General features: G+C 34.8%; 1 protein-coding gene across 1 annotated transcript in view; it reads left to right on the top strand.

The window, feature by feature from the left end:
• The window catches only part of LOC110458061 (corticotropin-releasing factor receptor 1-like), a gene marked incomplete at its 5' end in the record, with an annotated part of 139,928 nt that overhangs the window by 70,220 nt on the left and 52,073 nt on the right, over positions 1 to 17,635 (top strand). The gene's annotated exons all lie outside the window — the stretch shown is intronic.

Genomic DNA, 17,635 nt, shown 5'->3' with positions numbered 1-17,635 from the left:
TTGTTTTTGTCTGGGCTGTCAATTGTATTCTCACTATATATGTCCGTTCCAATTATAGTGGAAAGATTTAAAAGTGATATGACATTCCAGTTCAGTCGCACGATAAAACAAGTCGCAAAACCTGGATGGTATGGAACAAAAAATGCATGAAACCATGGCAATACTATTCAAATCTATTAAAATTACCATACGGTTTAACTTTAATTAATTTTGTCTTCAGCTATGCCACAGGTCTATGCTGTTAAGTAAAAGCCAGCACTGACTAGCTAACTCTACGGCACGTCCATCCAAACTTAGTCTTCAATATCATCGAAAAAAATGATAGCGAAATTCTTTTCGAATTCAGCGGACATGCCTCTGCAGTGTGACGTCATTAACAAACACTATTGTTGTATCATATATTCTTTTATGATCGTTAAAGTGCCATAAAATTAGTAAAAAACTGATAAAACATATTTTACTGTTGTTGGGTCCTCGGACTATATTTGAAAACTTCAGTCACAGGAAAATGCGCTTAGGGCTGTTCCATCAGTTGCCCAGTGAAACTTCGTGGGAATTTTATCCTTAAATCTTTAATTTGTCGTTATTATTTTCATAAATGACAGAACGGCAAACACATGTAAGCATGTGACGTCTTTGTCTTTCAGATAATTTTCATAGGCGTTATAAATGCCATTTCCCTGTAATACAGTGGACATTCATATTTCCCTAGAACCGTGTCTGTAAGCACGTTAATGACTATTTTTTCTTTACTCAAAGAAATAGTAATTTTAACGTACTCCAAGAAATATTGCAGGAATTATTGAAATGAAACACCTATCAAGAACAGTAGCATTGTGGATAGGTTTTCTGTGATATAAACAATTTTTGCTATGCTATCGAAGTCTTGTCGACGATTTTTTTTTTATAAAAATAAAATCATCATTAATACATTTCTTTCATATAATCCTTAGCTATAGTATATGGATACGCGATTCCAAGTCAGAAAAAAGGCAAACAAATTGGAGCATTCCTCCGTTGTATACCAAGCAGGGTGCTGTTCTTTTCGGAACATCTGGTCTTATTCTTCTTGTACTTTTAAGTGTCCCCATGTAAATCTTTCCTTTGTTTATATTTTGCCATAGTTATGTTGATTTTGTGTACGAATATGGTGTTGTTGACACTTCCCCGTTGTCTTGGTTTGTTTTGTTGCTGTTGTTGTCAAACGATAACTCCGAGTTATCAGTATGTCATACATTGTATCGCCAAATGCCTTTTCATTGAATAATTTTACAATCTTGTTCAGGAGACAAAAAAGAAAATAAATGAAACCGACCAAAATATACCTGTTTGCATTTGTTTTTACTTTCGGTCTCTGCCGAAGATTTGTTTGCTTATACTGTAGCACAGGGACACGAATGGCAACGGTCGTTCTTGATGGCATAGTTGTAGTTGGTATTAAATTTCAGAAGATTGAAGATCTATGTCTAACACATTCCTAAATATTTGTAGAATATAGCAAAACTTGAAAGGTGTTTATAAAATCTACAACGTTGTTAACTTACAACTTTTTTTTCTGTAGAATATGTATATTCTTAAACTAGTATTTCCTGTATGATACAGACACTGTGGCTTTATTTTAATTTTAAGTGGGCGAAATATGTCCTCGGGAAATATGATGCAAATAATCATGTGGTTTCAGTACTAGACGGCGCTTGTTAAAGCCGATTACATTGACCTATTGTAAACTACCGAGGGCAACCCTCTGGCTAAGAAAATGGACATTAACGAAAATAGGCTATTTTGTCTGTTCTTAAGTGATACTTATCACTGCCTAATTGCCGTAATCATTCCTCATTTGGGTTTGGACTTAGACGGTTTGAGAAGATCTGATTTGATTGATGACCCTTTCTTTACCATACCTAAACGAGAGTCACATTTTTCATTTAGATACAGAACAAGATGACTTCCTGTAATTGAGTCTCTGCTGAATCTTTTCGGTGTTATAAGGCCGTAATTTGATGTTTTCCTTCCATGTTTAGATATGTTACATATTTCCCTGAATTTAAATAATTCTTCCTGAGTCATTACCTTATTTCTTCCACAACGAAATAGAAAGCTGGGTTACAAATCATCATAAGTATGCAGAATTTATGAACAAAATCCTTTGCTTATGGCAAAGCGGTATATGTTTCCGTTTAGACCTGAAACTAAAGCCAACGATAATGTGTTTGATTCTCTCGGATCCCTGTAAGCTTTATATAACTACCTTACTTTAATTTGTAGCTCAGTTGGTTGGATTCGAACTCAAGTCTGGGCCCTCTGAAGTTTTACCCACAAAATACTGTTTTGATAATGCTTTATTTCACCGTTGTAATTTGTTTCATACAAATCCCGCATTGTGTTCTTTTCTGACAATATTTATAAAAGCTAAAGTCATGCTTAAAAAACAGTTCCTAATGCGTATGTACATGTTTAAAGTACATTTATAGTTCCTAATGGGTATGTACATTTTATAGTACATTTATAGTTCCTAATGCGTATGGACATGTTTATAGTACATTTATAGTTCCTAATGCGTTTGTACATTTTTATAGTATATTTATAGTTCCTAATGCGTATGTACATTTTTATAGTACATATATAGTTCCTAATGCGTATGTACCTGTTTATAGTACATTTATAGTTCCTATTACGTATATACATGTTTATAGTACATTTATAGTTCCAAATGCGTATGTACCTGTTGATAGTACATTTATAGTTCCTAATGCGTATGTACATGTTTATAGTACATTTATAGTTCCTTATGCGTATATACATGTTTATTGTACATTTATAGTTCCTAATGCGTATGTACCTGATTATAGTACATGTATAGTTCCTAATGCGTATGTACCTGTTTATAGTACATTTATAGTTCCTATTACGTATATACATGTTTATAGTACATTTATAGTTCCAAATGCGTATGTACCTGTTGATAGTACATTTATAGTTCCTAATGCGTATGTACATGTTTATAGTACATTTATAGTTCCTTATGCGTATGTACATGTTTATAATACATTTATAGTTCCTAATGCGTATGTACCTGTTTAAAGTACATTTATAGTTCCTAATGCGTATATACATGTTTATAGTACATTTATAGTTCCTATTACGTATATACCTGTTTATAGTACATTTATAGTTCCTAATACGTATGTACCTGTTTATAGTACATTAATAGTTCCTTATGCGTATATACATGTTTATAGTACATTTATAGTTCCAAATGCGTATGTACCTGTTGATAGTACATTTATAGTTCCTAATGCGTATGTACATTTTTATAGTACATTTATAGTTCCTAATACGTATATACATGTTTATAGTACATTTATAGTTCCAAATGCGTATGTACCTGTTGATAGTACATTTATAGTTGCTAATACGTATGTACCTGTTTATAGTACATTTATAGTTCCTAATACGTATATACATTTTTATAGTACATTTATAGTTCCTAATGCGTATGTACCTGTTTATAGTACATTTATAGTTCCTATTACGTATATACATGTTTATAGTACATTTATAGTTCCAAATGCGTATGTACCTGTTGATAGTACATTTATAGTTCCTAATGCGTATGTACATGTTTATAGTACATTTATAGTTCCTAATGCGTATATACATGTTTATAGTACATTTATAGTTCCTAATGCGTATGTCCATGTGTATAATACATTTATAGTTCCTAATGCGTATATACATGTTTATAGTACATTTATAATTCCTAATGCGTATATACATGTTTATAGTACATTTATAATTCCTAATGCGTATATACATGTTTATAGTACATTTATAGTTCCTAATACGTATGTACCTGTTTATAGTACATTAATAGTTCCTTATGCGTATATACATGTTTATAGTACATTTATAGTTCCTAATGCGTATGTACATGTGTATAATACATTTATAGTTCCTAATGCGTATATACATGTTTATAGTACATTTATAGTTCCTAATGCGTATGTACATGTTTATAGTACATTTATAGTTCCTAATGCGTATATACATGTTTATAGTACATTTATAGTTCCTAATGCGTATATACATGTTTATAGTACATTTATAGTTCCTAATACGTATGTACCTGTTTATAGTACATTTATAGTTCCTAATACGTATGTACATGTTTATAGTACATTTATAGTTCCTAATGCGTATGTACATGTTTATAGTATAATTATAGTTTCTAATGCGTAACTCCATTTTAATAATACATTTAGTACGGCGTTCCTTAATGAAAACAAGTTTGTGATGCGTATGTACACTTTTGATGATGTACGAGGTTCCCAAAGGATAGAAAACCGTTTCCGATGCGTTTCTATAGTTATTGGCAGTTGTGCGGGGATCATTATGTGAGATTTTTCTAATTCGTGTAGTTTCAGATTTTCGCATCGGTACGGGGATCCTTAAAAGAAAATTGGTTGTACGTGATTTCTCCTTTGTATCACCTTTATCGTTTATTAACGCCCATGACTCTCTGAATCTTTGTGGATTAAACTGGCTACATAGAGAGCCTAAACCTGTACCCGGTTAAAATAATGTATTATACTCATTGCTCGGAACAACGACATTTGACTTTGACCTCCGCAAATAAGCATAGACAAATACACTGTCAGCTTCCATACCTCTTATGTGATAGGTATCCAAAACAATTGAGGAAGGATGTATTACTATTCGAGAGATCTGTTGAAGAAAACCCATTTGTTGATATATAATATTGGGTTTATATGTGACTGACTTCCTGGTAATAATATTTCGGAGTATACCTCAGACTGTTACGTACGTGAATCTATACACTTTTTACTCCCAAAAATTCGCTTTCTAGTATTTGATATTCCTGTATCAAATCAAGCAGTGCTTTCCGTCAAGAAAATACAATCACAATATCCTGAAAACATTTGCTGATATACCAAGAAAGTAATGAAGCGGATGAAAACCTCTGATGGGTTGCGATTGGCAAATATGAATATTTTGATAAATTTCGTTCATTATTTTAATAATTATTTTGATTAGCAGTTTGAACCTACGGAAAGTCTTGCGTCATAGGTCACGTGGGGACAGATCAAAGTGACGGAGCCAGCAGTGATCTCTGATGCAGTATGATTATATCTGAATCCATGATGTTTCCGTCTGCTGGTCTGCTTTGAAAAGCTCGCACAGCCGATAGGGGGCGCAACACGCGACTGTGACAACATTGCATTAGTGCTGCAATCTATAGTTTGTTTTATATCGCAATCCATCAACAGGTTACTCAATCGCGAACAGCTCAAACAACTTTTGTTCCGGAATCAATGTATGTTCTGTGAAAAATGTCACCGATCCTACAAAAAGTCTGAATTCCTGTGAGATTTATGTTTTATTTGATAGCCGTCATAGAATTGTTTCTCGTTAGGTCGGAGGAGTTACAGACGGCTGTATTGGCACAGGGCACGCGACTCTTCTTGTCTGCCTGTTTTTATCGTTGCCGTTAGATGGCGCTGTCTATAATTGCTCTAATGGAGTCGATTCGCGTTATCAAGGAAACAAAATTGTCGTGCAAATAACAAAAACGCCATAACGAGGCGGGGAAATGAACATATATACACATATATACACCGGAAACACCATCTCTTAAACAAGATATTGTTCGAAGCATAATATGTATTTTTTACGACGAATTGGTGTGAGAAAATGACAGGAGACAATTGATAAATTATATCACGTTTTGACAAAATATTGTCTAGACTAATTAAATATGATACGATTTATCTATAGAATGTATAAAACAACAACTTCGTAGGGTAACATGCATATTATTTTCAAGATTGTGCCGGCAATAGTCTGAAACACTTTCACACCTGGGGGTCTATTTCAGAGTATTGTTGACACAAGAGGGAAATAAATTATTTTTAATACATTATTTTTTCACTTTTTTGTCACGGCTTGAAGTGTGTTTAGTGTCCATATTTTCTCAATTCAACTACATGTACCTGTACTTATAATATCGCTTACTTTGATCATTTGAATATACTCGCAGTCATTTCCATTTGTTCTGGAAATTATTGTTATCTTTTGAACTTAATCACATTATTCGTTGGCATTCATACTGAGTATGAATGTCGACCAGACAAGAGAGTTTCATGACGTAATGTTCTTAATGCCTTAATGATGAATGTATAGGTTCTAGTTGAGATTTCTGTTGACTGTGAATTCCAATAAAACCAATTCAATGCTTATAACACATTTTACAATATGTCACTGGCTTTAAAGGCTAAATAGCGACATTGCCGAACCAACAGAAAAATAAGGCAAATATCACTACTCGAAATTCTACGTTTCTTTTTTCGAATCGACGTATTGAAAACGCTTGCATCTATTGTTCATTTCTATTTCTATCTGTTTTCTTTTTCAATTCTCAAAGAAATACGTTTTTATCCGCGTTATTATTCCATTTACAATTATACGTTTTAGCATTTTTAAGAATAACCCAGATAGTAAATTATCGTTTGTCTATAAAACACTCCTGCATTAGAGATCCTGCTTTGCAAGGCCCAGTCACAGAACCTGATAAAATCACCCACGAAACACGAGGCAAATTGATCTTGATGCACCCTAATCATCACACTGGGTTTATCTATAGATCCCATATGTTAAAAACGCTAGGTACGAGTTGCAATTTTGTAGCGGGACAACATTTGAACATAATCTTCTGACGTCACTTCCTGTTAACTTACAAACGAAAGCTCGAGCTCCCATTGTCATTCTACCATTTGTTCGGCATGATCTTATTTCTAAGGCAGTCATTTTTCACAAAGGCGGCCATAGTTCGATTCCAAGATTGGACGTGAATAAGTACGGGGACGGTTACTCTACCTAATTGGTTTTCTCTGGATCGCCAGTATCCTAACATATTAAGACCCGCCTGTGCGCTACCATCCGGGCCAAGAAGAGTGACTCATATTAGCTAGTAGAACTTTGTTAGTCTTTTTTGTAAAGTAAATGAAGTTTTTTTTTTTTCAAAATCTAATTCGATGATTATCGTTACCGATGACAAGTTTCACGAAAATTGACAGAGGCAGTATAGAATGGGAATTTATAACGATGGGATGAACGGATAAGGAAAGAACACATTTCCATAAACAACAAAACGTTTCATGATAAATATTGTGTATATGTCATCAATTCACAAACGTCAAGAACATCCTTCTGCTAAATGCCTTAAGTTCCAGAGCGTGGTGAATTTCAAATTACGATTCCACCTACAGGTTTATTTCAAATCTATTCTTGATGACGTATCCACACTTTAAATATCTGTTATTGACAGCCCAGGCCTCCCGCCATGTTTGCTTTGCTTCAGAGAATAACATGTCGACCAACACCGAACGTGTCTGAATCAGTAAACTGCTGCACATGACATGATGCCATTATGACACATGTTCACTATACACGAATGACGTCATATATTGGTGTTAAAATCTGCCCCGAAAGTTCACGTGGGGTGGACGTTTGTCGTAACACTTTTCGGTGATATGACATCATTACTTTCTTTTTGTCACAAATATTCATTATAAATATATATATATATACATTTTTTTTATTAAAAGAAACATGTATACATAGAGATATGACGAAACCCTATTACCGTTACTGTACGAAACCTTAATTACAAAGTGCGTTGATAGGCACAAAGGATTTGTTGTGAGCGAGATTCTGATAAATAACCAAGAGAGATATACACAGATATGTCGAAAGCCCTTATTATAGAAAACATTCTTCAGAAGATCGCGAAGTAATATGCTGAACAGTGCAAGCCGTGATGTCGACACCTGTAGAGGAAATTACGGCAAAATACATGAATTGATTCTATTTCTAGATTAAAGCTATGACAACTATCATCTTTCCAGCCGCACAAGGTCGAAAAAGCCAGCGGCATGTGCGCCCATCGACTGCATTGAAGTCTTTTTATTTCTCTGCAGCAATTAATGTTACATTGAGTGCCAGGTATTGTATTTGTATTTCAAGCTATTTATTATCATTAGTAGCGATCCTATGTCTTTGCTATGTTTTGCAGTTCTGCAGTGCTTTTGCTAACGTGTGACTGCCCCTCGTTGATTTCCTCAATTGGTTTCGTGACACTACGGTTAAAAAGACGTGGGGGAGTTGGCAACTAAAACCGCTGTACGACCCCATGCATACTGACCCAATAATGGCCTAGTTAGAGAACCAGCTTGCCGACGTTAGAGATATAGTAATCGACTGGGCGAATTGAAGTTAGTATCGCTAAACCTTATTGCGTTGACAGCTGTTTCGATATATAGTACTTGCACTTCGACATTAAGTCCATAGTTTAACACAGGTATCTTTTTATTCAGCTATGGCGAAAGCATAACATATCGCACATGATATGCCGAACCGACTTCAACAATATGGGGAGCCATAATCTGTTACGCGACAGTGACGTTAATTTTGACGCACGTCAGTGTAGTGCTGGTACGGATTGCTTTGTCATAACTAGACTCAGCTCTCGCGAAAAGGAAATTCGAGTTGTATGCTCTGTTGCAACACCAGCTAGAAAATCGAATTAAAACTGCAATGAACATTTCTTTTAAGTTCTTGTGTTTGAAAGTAAATTTTACTTTTGTAAGTATACTTATATCAATTCCGGGGCAGTACAGTACATATTTTGCCCTGTATTGCAAAGCGGAACTTTAATTTAATGATAAGATATGCGTTTCTTTTTAAAATTGGTTTATTAATCCTTTGACTGTTATTATTTTCTAGTTCCTCTGTACTTTTTATTTCAAATGCAATTAGACATCTTTTTAAAATTGGCTAAAATCCAGTAGATATACGTCAATCTGCAATGTACTCGTTGCTACACTGTTGTTGTGTTTGAAGCTTTACTAAAGCGCATACTTACTTCAAAAGTATTACCAAGTTTCAGTTTGACCTTTCGTAAGAATTGCTAATTTGAATTTGAAATAAACTATAAATAGAAAGCGATTTAAGTTTAGTGTTTTACTCCCATTTTTATTCTTAGCTGTACTGTACGTTACCTTCTTTCTAAACGAAAGATGATACCAATACTTCTATTATTATTCCTGAATCGATACCGGCTCATTTATGTTCAAAGATAGCTAAAATATCACTTAATTGCTTAAGACACCTGCTCGGCCAATTCTCAATCCAATACATCAATTACCTAATTTGTAATTGTTACAATAAGATATGTTTATTTTTATTCTGTAGAGTAATTGCAAGTTGTGATACTTGATTAGAAGATAGTAGAAACTTGTCATTCAATTTATGGTCCAGCTCAGATAAGAAAATAATCAGGTGAGCACAAGCCTCTACAAGCCTCCACAAGCTGTCGTTTACGACCCTTTTATATCTAAATTGTTTCAGTACGTTTTGTCAAGGATGAGAATGGCTAGGATTATTTTCATACAGAGTCAGAATCTCTTCAATATAATATTTTGTACAGCATCTTCTTTGTTTAGTGGGGGGAGGGGTGAAAAAGGATTGCAGATAATGCAAGGATACCCATGAACATAAGTTGGGTTTTTCAGTGTTGCAGCATTGCATCTAAACAGAATAAATAGACAAAATGGATGCCGAAAGTATTGCAATCGGGCAAAGCGGATCGATTTCAGTGTCAGCAATTTTCCTTGTGCAAAAAAATAGGAAAATCATCTAATACGGTAGGCGACTCATCTTAATGACCGTCTCCTAAGTTCATAGGATCACTCAGTACGTTAAAAAAGGAGGTCTATTCTTTTCCCGTCCCTTTAGCACGACGCAGATGAGTGATGTAGATATCGCCATTCTTCCTTGATTTTATAACATGTTTAGAGCTCTAAGATTCCGTGGAAAATGGAAATTGATTTTATTGTTAATTGGGGGATTCAATCTTGGATGGTACAATTTTTTTATTTTTTTTTACCTCGACTTGAAATGAAAAAGGACCGGGGGGGGAGGTGTTTGTAAACCAAACAGGCTCTTGGTCCAACACTGTTGATATGTTCATCTTCGACATTTGTCAGGATTGAAGATTTACAATAGTGTACTACCTTTTTGACAGCACATAGAATACTAAAGCAGAAAATAGGCATACGTCTGAGTGCCCGCTTTTTAGGTCACACGTATTCCATATCAGATTGAGGGTTAATCAAAGCTGTTCGAAGTCCCTAGAAAGTCCATATTTCTATCGGCTGTGTTCAGGATTATTGAGCCCGTGTAAATATTTTCCATTGTTAAAGTTAGTTTATTTAGACCATTCACGTCTATTTTATAGAGTTAATATTTCAAGACAAAATCATTGCAGTTTGATTGACTCCCATTTTTTTAATAATGTAGTTTTAATTTTTTTTCGATGTATCCCTTGATAGACTGTAAACACAAAACAATGAAAAAGCATGTTACAAACAATATTGAATTATTCTTACACATACAATCTGCGTAGTATGTGCGATTGCGACTTCATTCATGGTCTTTCATCGTCGGGACCTGCAACTTTATTATTAGGATGTTTACTTAACGTTAAGTCATTTATTTTCGGAGTGATGCTGTATCGCCCCTTAGACTGCGCGAGGAGAGCAAAATCTTATGAAAATGAGGCAACAGTTTTTTCCCTTATGCCACATCAAGGGTTCCGTTCATTGTCATTTTAGGAACAAAGAGGTTTAAAACGATGAAACAGTGTATACATTTTCACCGGTGAAACAATTTGCCAAGAAGATTATATACATGTCACAGAAAAAAACCCGAAAGGTCAACACATAGGCGAGCATGATGTCGACTTGGTAGGCATAACATCGCGTAATACACATTTACATACATTTCCGACCTCCGTCGCCTTCTTTTGTCTGCGGAAAGGAATTGCATTGATTGTGAATCGTATAAATGGCATACGTATCTACTATACAACCTTGGAACTATTGTATTGCCAAAGCAATGACCGGTTATTTCTAAATTGATCCCGACGAACTATATATAGATGAAGTACAGATCGTCTTTTTACCACTAATGATGACCATGTTCATGAATATTCATGCAGATTAAGATATAACTACTAGGGAGTCATGCTTTACTTGGATACTCAGTAAAACATGTACATTAAGGACACTCCTGTGGAATATTTGCAGAAATAATTTTCCTAAAAATGCTGAACTGTTCTTTAATTATCTACCAAATAGAATGGAAACAAAAGAAGTAAGTGTTGAATCTCGTCATTGTCTATGCCCTGTGTTTCAAAAGTTATGACATTGTACAAAATCGCTTCCTGATGTTATCACATGATAAGCGCTGCTTGAACTCCCATGATTCAAAACTGGTTACAACGTTATATGTACTGTCTAGCGTCACAACTAAATAACGCATAATTGACTGTGTTTTTTTGTTGTATTGTAAAGCGCTCTTTGCATTTGGCAGGTAGTTGAAGCAAATATTCTTTCTGGCAATTTCCCAAGTTCCTTTATATACATTTCCATTTTATATGAGATTTATGAAACGAGTCTAAGAATTTTTCAGTTTAGCGAGCCTCTGGCGAGCAAAAAGAAAAATTCGTGACGAGTTTCATTTTTTTTTTTATCACATAATCAAGATTTCTGGCATTTATTCGTGTAAAATCGACAATATTCATGCAACCTCGAAATGAATAAAGACGCCATGTTGACTCCAGTGCGTAAGTCTGTGACGTCAAGTATTTGTCCTAGGCGTGACGTCACAATTGAAACAATTGAAACTTACAACCAATCACAGGGTTGATAAGTCATAGTACATGGGTTAATACGCAAATAAATATAACATGGGTATATTCACTGGATAACACAGTACAGTACATTATGTGATAAAACTATACACGAACATGTCTATATATATATACAAGCAGGTTCATATTAGAAATATATAAACATAAAAATGACATAATGACCTCATCTATGGTATTAAGATAATAAAAAAACGTAATATGATTGTTTTAACCTTTATAAAACATATAAACAGCAAAAGGGAACATGCTGCATTTTCAATAATTTAGACCACTGTTTATTCAAAACATTTTGCAGACAATATATTTTGAATCTACCATTCATTAAAACCTTCCCAGGATAAATTCAATGTTCTTCATGTATTTCCCCAAAGGAATTCTATATTTTGAATTAACGATAACCATATATAACAATCAATTACTATAAATCGCGATATCTATCAGGTTTCGGTTGCTGCTTTTATTCTCGAATTGACGCGAAAATATCTTATTCGCGAAATGTAACAGATTAACAGTACATTAAGGAAACAGATTGATATAAGTTTAATAACTTGTTTCTGGATCCTATTTCATGTATGTAATAATTAAATGGTCTGTATATTGTAATTGCAAATTTACGAAATAAAATATGGTTTATACTAACAGTACATTAACTTGACAAATATGGTTACTTCTTACACATGCAAGCTGTCTACAATCTAGACCGCCAGGCTGTGTGCTATAACATCCGCTTACACGTTGTCTATGGAGCTCTGCACAAATGCTGAGCATTTCAGCATCGAACGACATCACGTTACAAATGTGTTTAATCACCCGTGGGTGTGTCTTCAGCTGGATGATACACGCATGTATTTAATGTTACAAACAGACTGAAAACATCAACTTGGCAATTACGTTGACACAGGAGGAGCGCATGTAATGGTTGGAAGTTCGATGCGGTCAATATTCACATAGGAACCAGACACAGTGTTCAAAATCGATACGTATAGTAATCATAGAAGTATTGTAAAAAAACAATTGTATTTATCATGGACTCTATATGTTTTACAGATTAGGAGGAATAGAAAACATTTATTTTAGTGTTATTTCAACCTTTGGAATGAGAATCATAACTTGTGTAGTTCTCCGCGATCCTTGTGGTTGACAATTCAAGAATAGTACCCCTCTGGTTGAATTTTGAAATTTTGTCCCTCCCCCTCCCCTCTCCCTGCCCCAAAATAAAATATTACTGTTAAACTTCCAGTTTTAGTTTTTCTCATAGCACATAGCACAGCTGCCATTAAGGTTCATCAAGCCCCCTGAAAGGAAGTTGCTTAAGTCACCCATTATGTCAACTCCTTTATAAATCATATTTAATGACCCAAAATAAAAAGTCGAAATCCAGATATGTGTTATTTGGGTATATTGAACTTGTGCTTTAGCTATTATAACGTGGTTTATAGTGACGTTCATGTAGTAATAATACTAAGTCTTTATACAAATAGGTCAACAGATTATAACGTGTAAATCATTTTTTTTGTCCAGGTTAAATGCTTCAAAATGACACATTATCTGAATTTCATTTATATGCCTTGGTCATGCATCATAGCATTCAGTTGAGTAGCGAAAGAGATTGACATGTTATATAATTCCAGTGAACCCTTTTTCTTCAATAAATAGATTATAACAAAGGACTGCGGCTCCCTTTTCTATTGTACCTGTGCAGGTTTAGGGGAGGGGAGAGTTGCTCTGTCCAATTGTAAGCACGTGATCGTATGAGGCACCTATGTGACCCTCAGGCATAACTAATGGTGTTCTTTTGTGTCTTATATTTTGGGGATATCGACAAAACAATACTGATATACTGCTCCCGCTGTAATACTTCAGAATCCTGCCTTTCTTTTCTGTGTAACGTCCCTCTTTCTTCTCAGTGGCGTCTTCCTAGTCACTCGGGTCCATATGACCTTTCCTATTGCGATGATTCAAAACCCTGGAAACGAAACACACAGAATTAAAAAAAGGTCTATTTTCTCGTGTTACACAGTTGATATGCCCATAAATGCCATGTCTTGTCGCCCTGGTAACAGAACGCAACATGACCTGAAGATGGCAGCCCCCCATGATAATCAACAGAACACTGAAACGCCCGCAATCGTAAGTCAGCTCCATGGCAACACAGCGCAACGTCCGTCTTTTGGGGAACATTTTGTCAAGTTAACCCTGATGACGATGCATCAGTCCTAAACCAGGATAGATCAATTATAACATGAATAGTTACAGAAATGATTTGTGTTGATTTGAATGATCAATCAATTACTGAACCTAATTAACTATATTCTATCTACGACTATGTCCTGTCATTACGTTCTTGCTGTACGCGGTGTCAGTCCCATACTAATCGTGTTGTGTTTTGGCACGGTAGTCTAGTGGTAGGACGCCGGGCTCTTTACAGAAGAGTTGCGGGTTAGAGTCACGGCACGGCACTGTGTTGTATCTTTGAGCAAGATACTTTACTCCGCTTGAACTGGAACTGAAACTTGGTTGGGCAGTGCTAGAATTGTAGAATGCTAGCTGTGAGCGCCAAAATGGCAGCACCGGCTGTATGCTCCCCAACGAGTTGAGAAAGATATTGGCTGGTTGCAAAGGCCCTATAACCACGTACAACAACTTGTGAACCGCTTTGAGACGACCTACGGACTCGGTTGTGATAAAGCGGTATATCAGAACCTCGAATTATTATTATCATTCTTAATTTGATGTCTGTGTATTCACTTACACCAATATATACCAATGGAGACTATTTATATATTTTTCACCGTTTGTTATGGATTAATTGATTGATCTATTAATTCTAATCAAATAATTCCTTAGATAGTTATCATTTGTATTATTTTAGTTCATATATATATTTTATTGCCGTTTATTCTATTTATTTATTTATGTTGATAAGAAAAATATCGCCAAACAATAGTATGGACACAAGTTTGATGTCAAAAGATATGTTTGGTGATGTCTGTATCAAGTACGTGCAAATTCTTCACACTGCACACATATTGTGCGGAAGGTAAGACATTGTTAACACACGCTATTTACACAGTTTATATTTATATAGAACGCGCGTTCTACGCACGATGTGTTTAGGGATTTAGATATATAATCTCTACCTTTACTATACTATTAACCCCTGTTGCTTGGAAACATTCCATGACTCACGTTGTCTCATATTGCGAGAAAACATTAAGAGGTAATTGGTTTTCATACAATAATAAATGAATATGCATATCAATCTGTATATTTACCTTACGACATTTAAGAGAGCTGGTGTACCGTTGAAGGTGTCTCGAAACAGCTTTATATTATATCATTGTTTTTAATATTACCTTTTCTTTAAACAGCAAATGTCATTTAGAAATGCTTTGACGGAAAAAAACCTATTAATTCAGATTGGGATACGTTTTGTTTTGTGCCGCCTGTGACCTATTTTACGAAGGCGGGACTTTGACATCGCTTTTCTTGCGGTGTCAACGTTAAGTGTTTGCATTTAGCCCTGTTTCTACACAAAGTGCAAGACTTAGACATATACGATTTGAACCATTGTTGAATCATTGCTGTGTCATTAAAAGTCATGTACCAGATGCTGGAAGATGCCGTCGTTTTCTTGTCCAATTATATTAATATATCCTCTTCAATGTGTGCAAATGCTTGTTAAGATGTGTTTTATGTTTTCTCCCTGAAAAAGTCTTGGACTAACTAAAGTTTCGCCACAGCGACACACTAGGCAGCATATCCTATTGCAGATTTTAGCTGCTTTGTGGATATTAGTGTGTACGGTATAGCGACTTTATCAATTTCCTCATAAAAGTTAAGTTTTATGTTTAACTGTGTGTTATATTTTGTATCTGGATTTTTTTTTACTGCATAGACAAAACAAACTTGCACTACATTTACCTCTTTGGAAGTACATTTTAATATAAAGAACTAGTTTGTGTTGGTTTTATTCTATTGGAGGTCTAGATTATTCGATAGATTCCTCATCAATGATAGATCTAAATGTTTACCTTTGATTCTTTAAAATTATGAACGTAGGGTCAGGTAGATTTGGATCAAATGTAGTTCAGGGTAATTCCTTGTAGTTGCTTCCTGTAAATGTCTAAATTACTTTGATTTCCTGGTCCACCTACTTTTCGTAATTTTCATCTATATAACGATTTGTTTCCGTATGCTTACCAATCTTTTTTTTCAAAAATGAGAGTGCTAAAGTAACTTCACTTACATTATGGATGATTCCTCGGTAGTGCACCTTACATTTTGTAATACCTGCCTCGGAGGTTGGATATGTAGACTATTTTAAATAATTTCATTGTCAACAAAAATATCATTTATCCAAAGTTTTACATATTAAAAACTTTGGCAATTTAGTAAATATCCTCTAATCAGAATTTCAAAAACCTAATTTCATTTCAAACTTGAAGTTTTAAAACAAGTGAAGATTTGCAAACTCAGAATTCAACTATAATTTCAATTTAAACATTTAATAAATATTTCCCTGCATTCAAGACATGAATCCCAGCTGAAGACAATTACTTGATCTATTTTCTTGCTATCAGTCTTCATATTAATCTTTCCTTTGTTCATATTTTTGTCCTAATTTTATCGATTTTGATTTGGAACTATGGTTTTGTTGACACGTCAGTATTGTCGTGTTGCTTCTTTTTAGATAGAATCGATGATGTTTTCAACTTACAAGCTAACTTGGATCATTCTGTTTACATTGGGATGAGGTTTGTAATATTAAGATATTGCATTTTTTTGCTCTGCAGAGGGATAACTGTTTAAAAATTAGTGTGTGGCTTCTACACTAATCAAACTATACAACGATGATGGCAGTTTGTCGTAGAACTAGATAAGACACCTTTGTGTTGTTTCTCAGGATTACATGCATAACAGTTGGGTCAACCAATGTTAGTTTGTCGTAGAACTAGATAAGACACCTTTGTGTTGTTTCTCAGGATTACATGTATAACAGTAGGGTAAACCACATCGGTGCAAGACAATGCCGTCTTCAATTCGAGTCCAGCCATCAAAAACGCGTGTCCCCGATACATAAACATGACACTATCTAAAGGTTCTTCCTTCACGTTATCTTACCTTACTCCAAATTGAATTTCCTAGTGAGAGATTCGTCAGATGACCTTCAAATGGACAAAATTAAATTAAAGTTAAATTGCTCTGTACAAATGGGAAAATTTCATATACCCTGACATTGAAGAACAATTTATTCCGGTGTGTGTTACATTTCCACAAACAGGCTTCGCACTAGTCGTGTTCTCGATCCACACATTTATCAAAGCCAATCGCTGTATATCCCGCATATATAGACAGCAAAGGCACATCTTCTCGGAGATTTTAACCAGAATAGATACGGAAATTAGATTCCGGGAGTCCTGTAATGGTGGTGGTGATGAGTATATTCGACTTCGATTGAAGCACACAGGGGGTCTGTCACTTGAACGAAGTCCTGTACCATATGTTGTGCGGTCATGTATGCTGATATACAACAGCTGTTATATGCTGTACCAGCTCGAAGCATAGATCAGGCTTGTAATCAACGGACAAGGATTATATAGGTATTGTCAATGATTATGCATGAACAAAATCGTTGTAGATTACTAACTATTTTACGTTAAAATTGTAATGTACCATATAAGGAGTGTTATTAACTTTCCTTTCTGTTTGTATGTAAAAATGTCTGGTCTGATAACTTACGTTTCATATATAGTGAATCCTTGTTAAATTAAACTGTCTGTTTTCCAAAAGAACATTTGTTTTCGGAAAACAGCAAAATTAACTGCTGAACAATGATAACAA

The sequence above is a fragment of the Mizuhopecten yessoensis genome, unplaced genomic scaffold (assembly GCF_002113885.1).
Source record: "Mizuhopecten yessoensis strain PY_sf001 unplaced genomic scaffold, ASM211388v2 scaffold9421, whole genome shotgun sequence".
In the NCBI taxonomy this organism is placed as follows: Eukaryota; Metazoa; Mollusca; class Bivalvia; order Pectinida; family Pectinidae; genus Mizuhopecten; species Mizuhopecten yessoensis.
The sequence above is the reverse complement of the archived record's forward strand: the minus strand, read 5'-3'. Positions and strand labels throughout refer to the sequence as shown.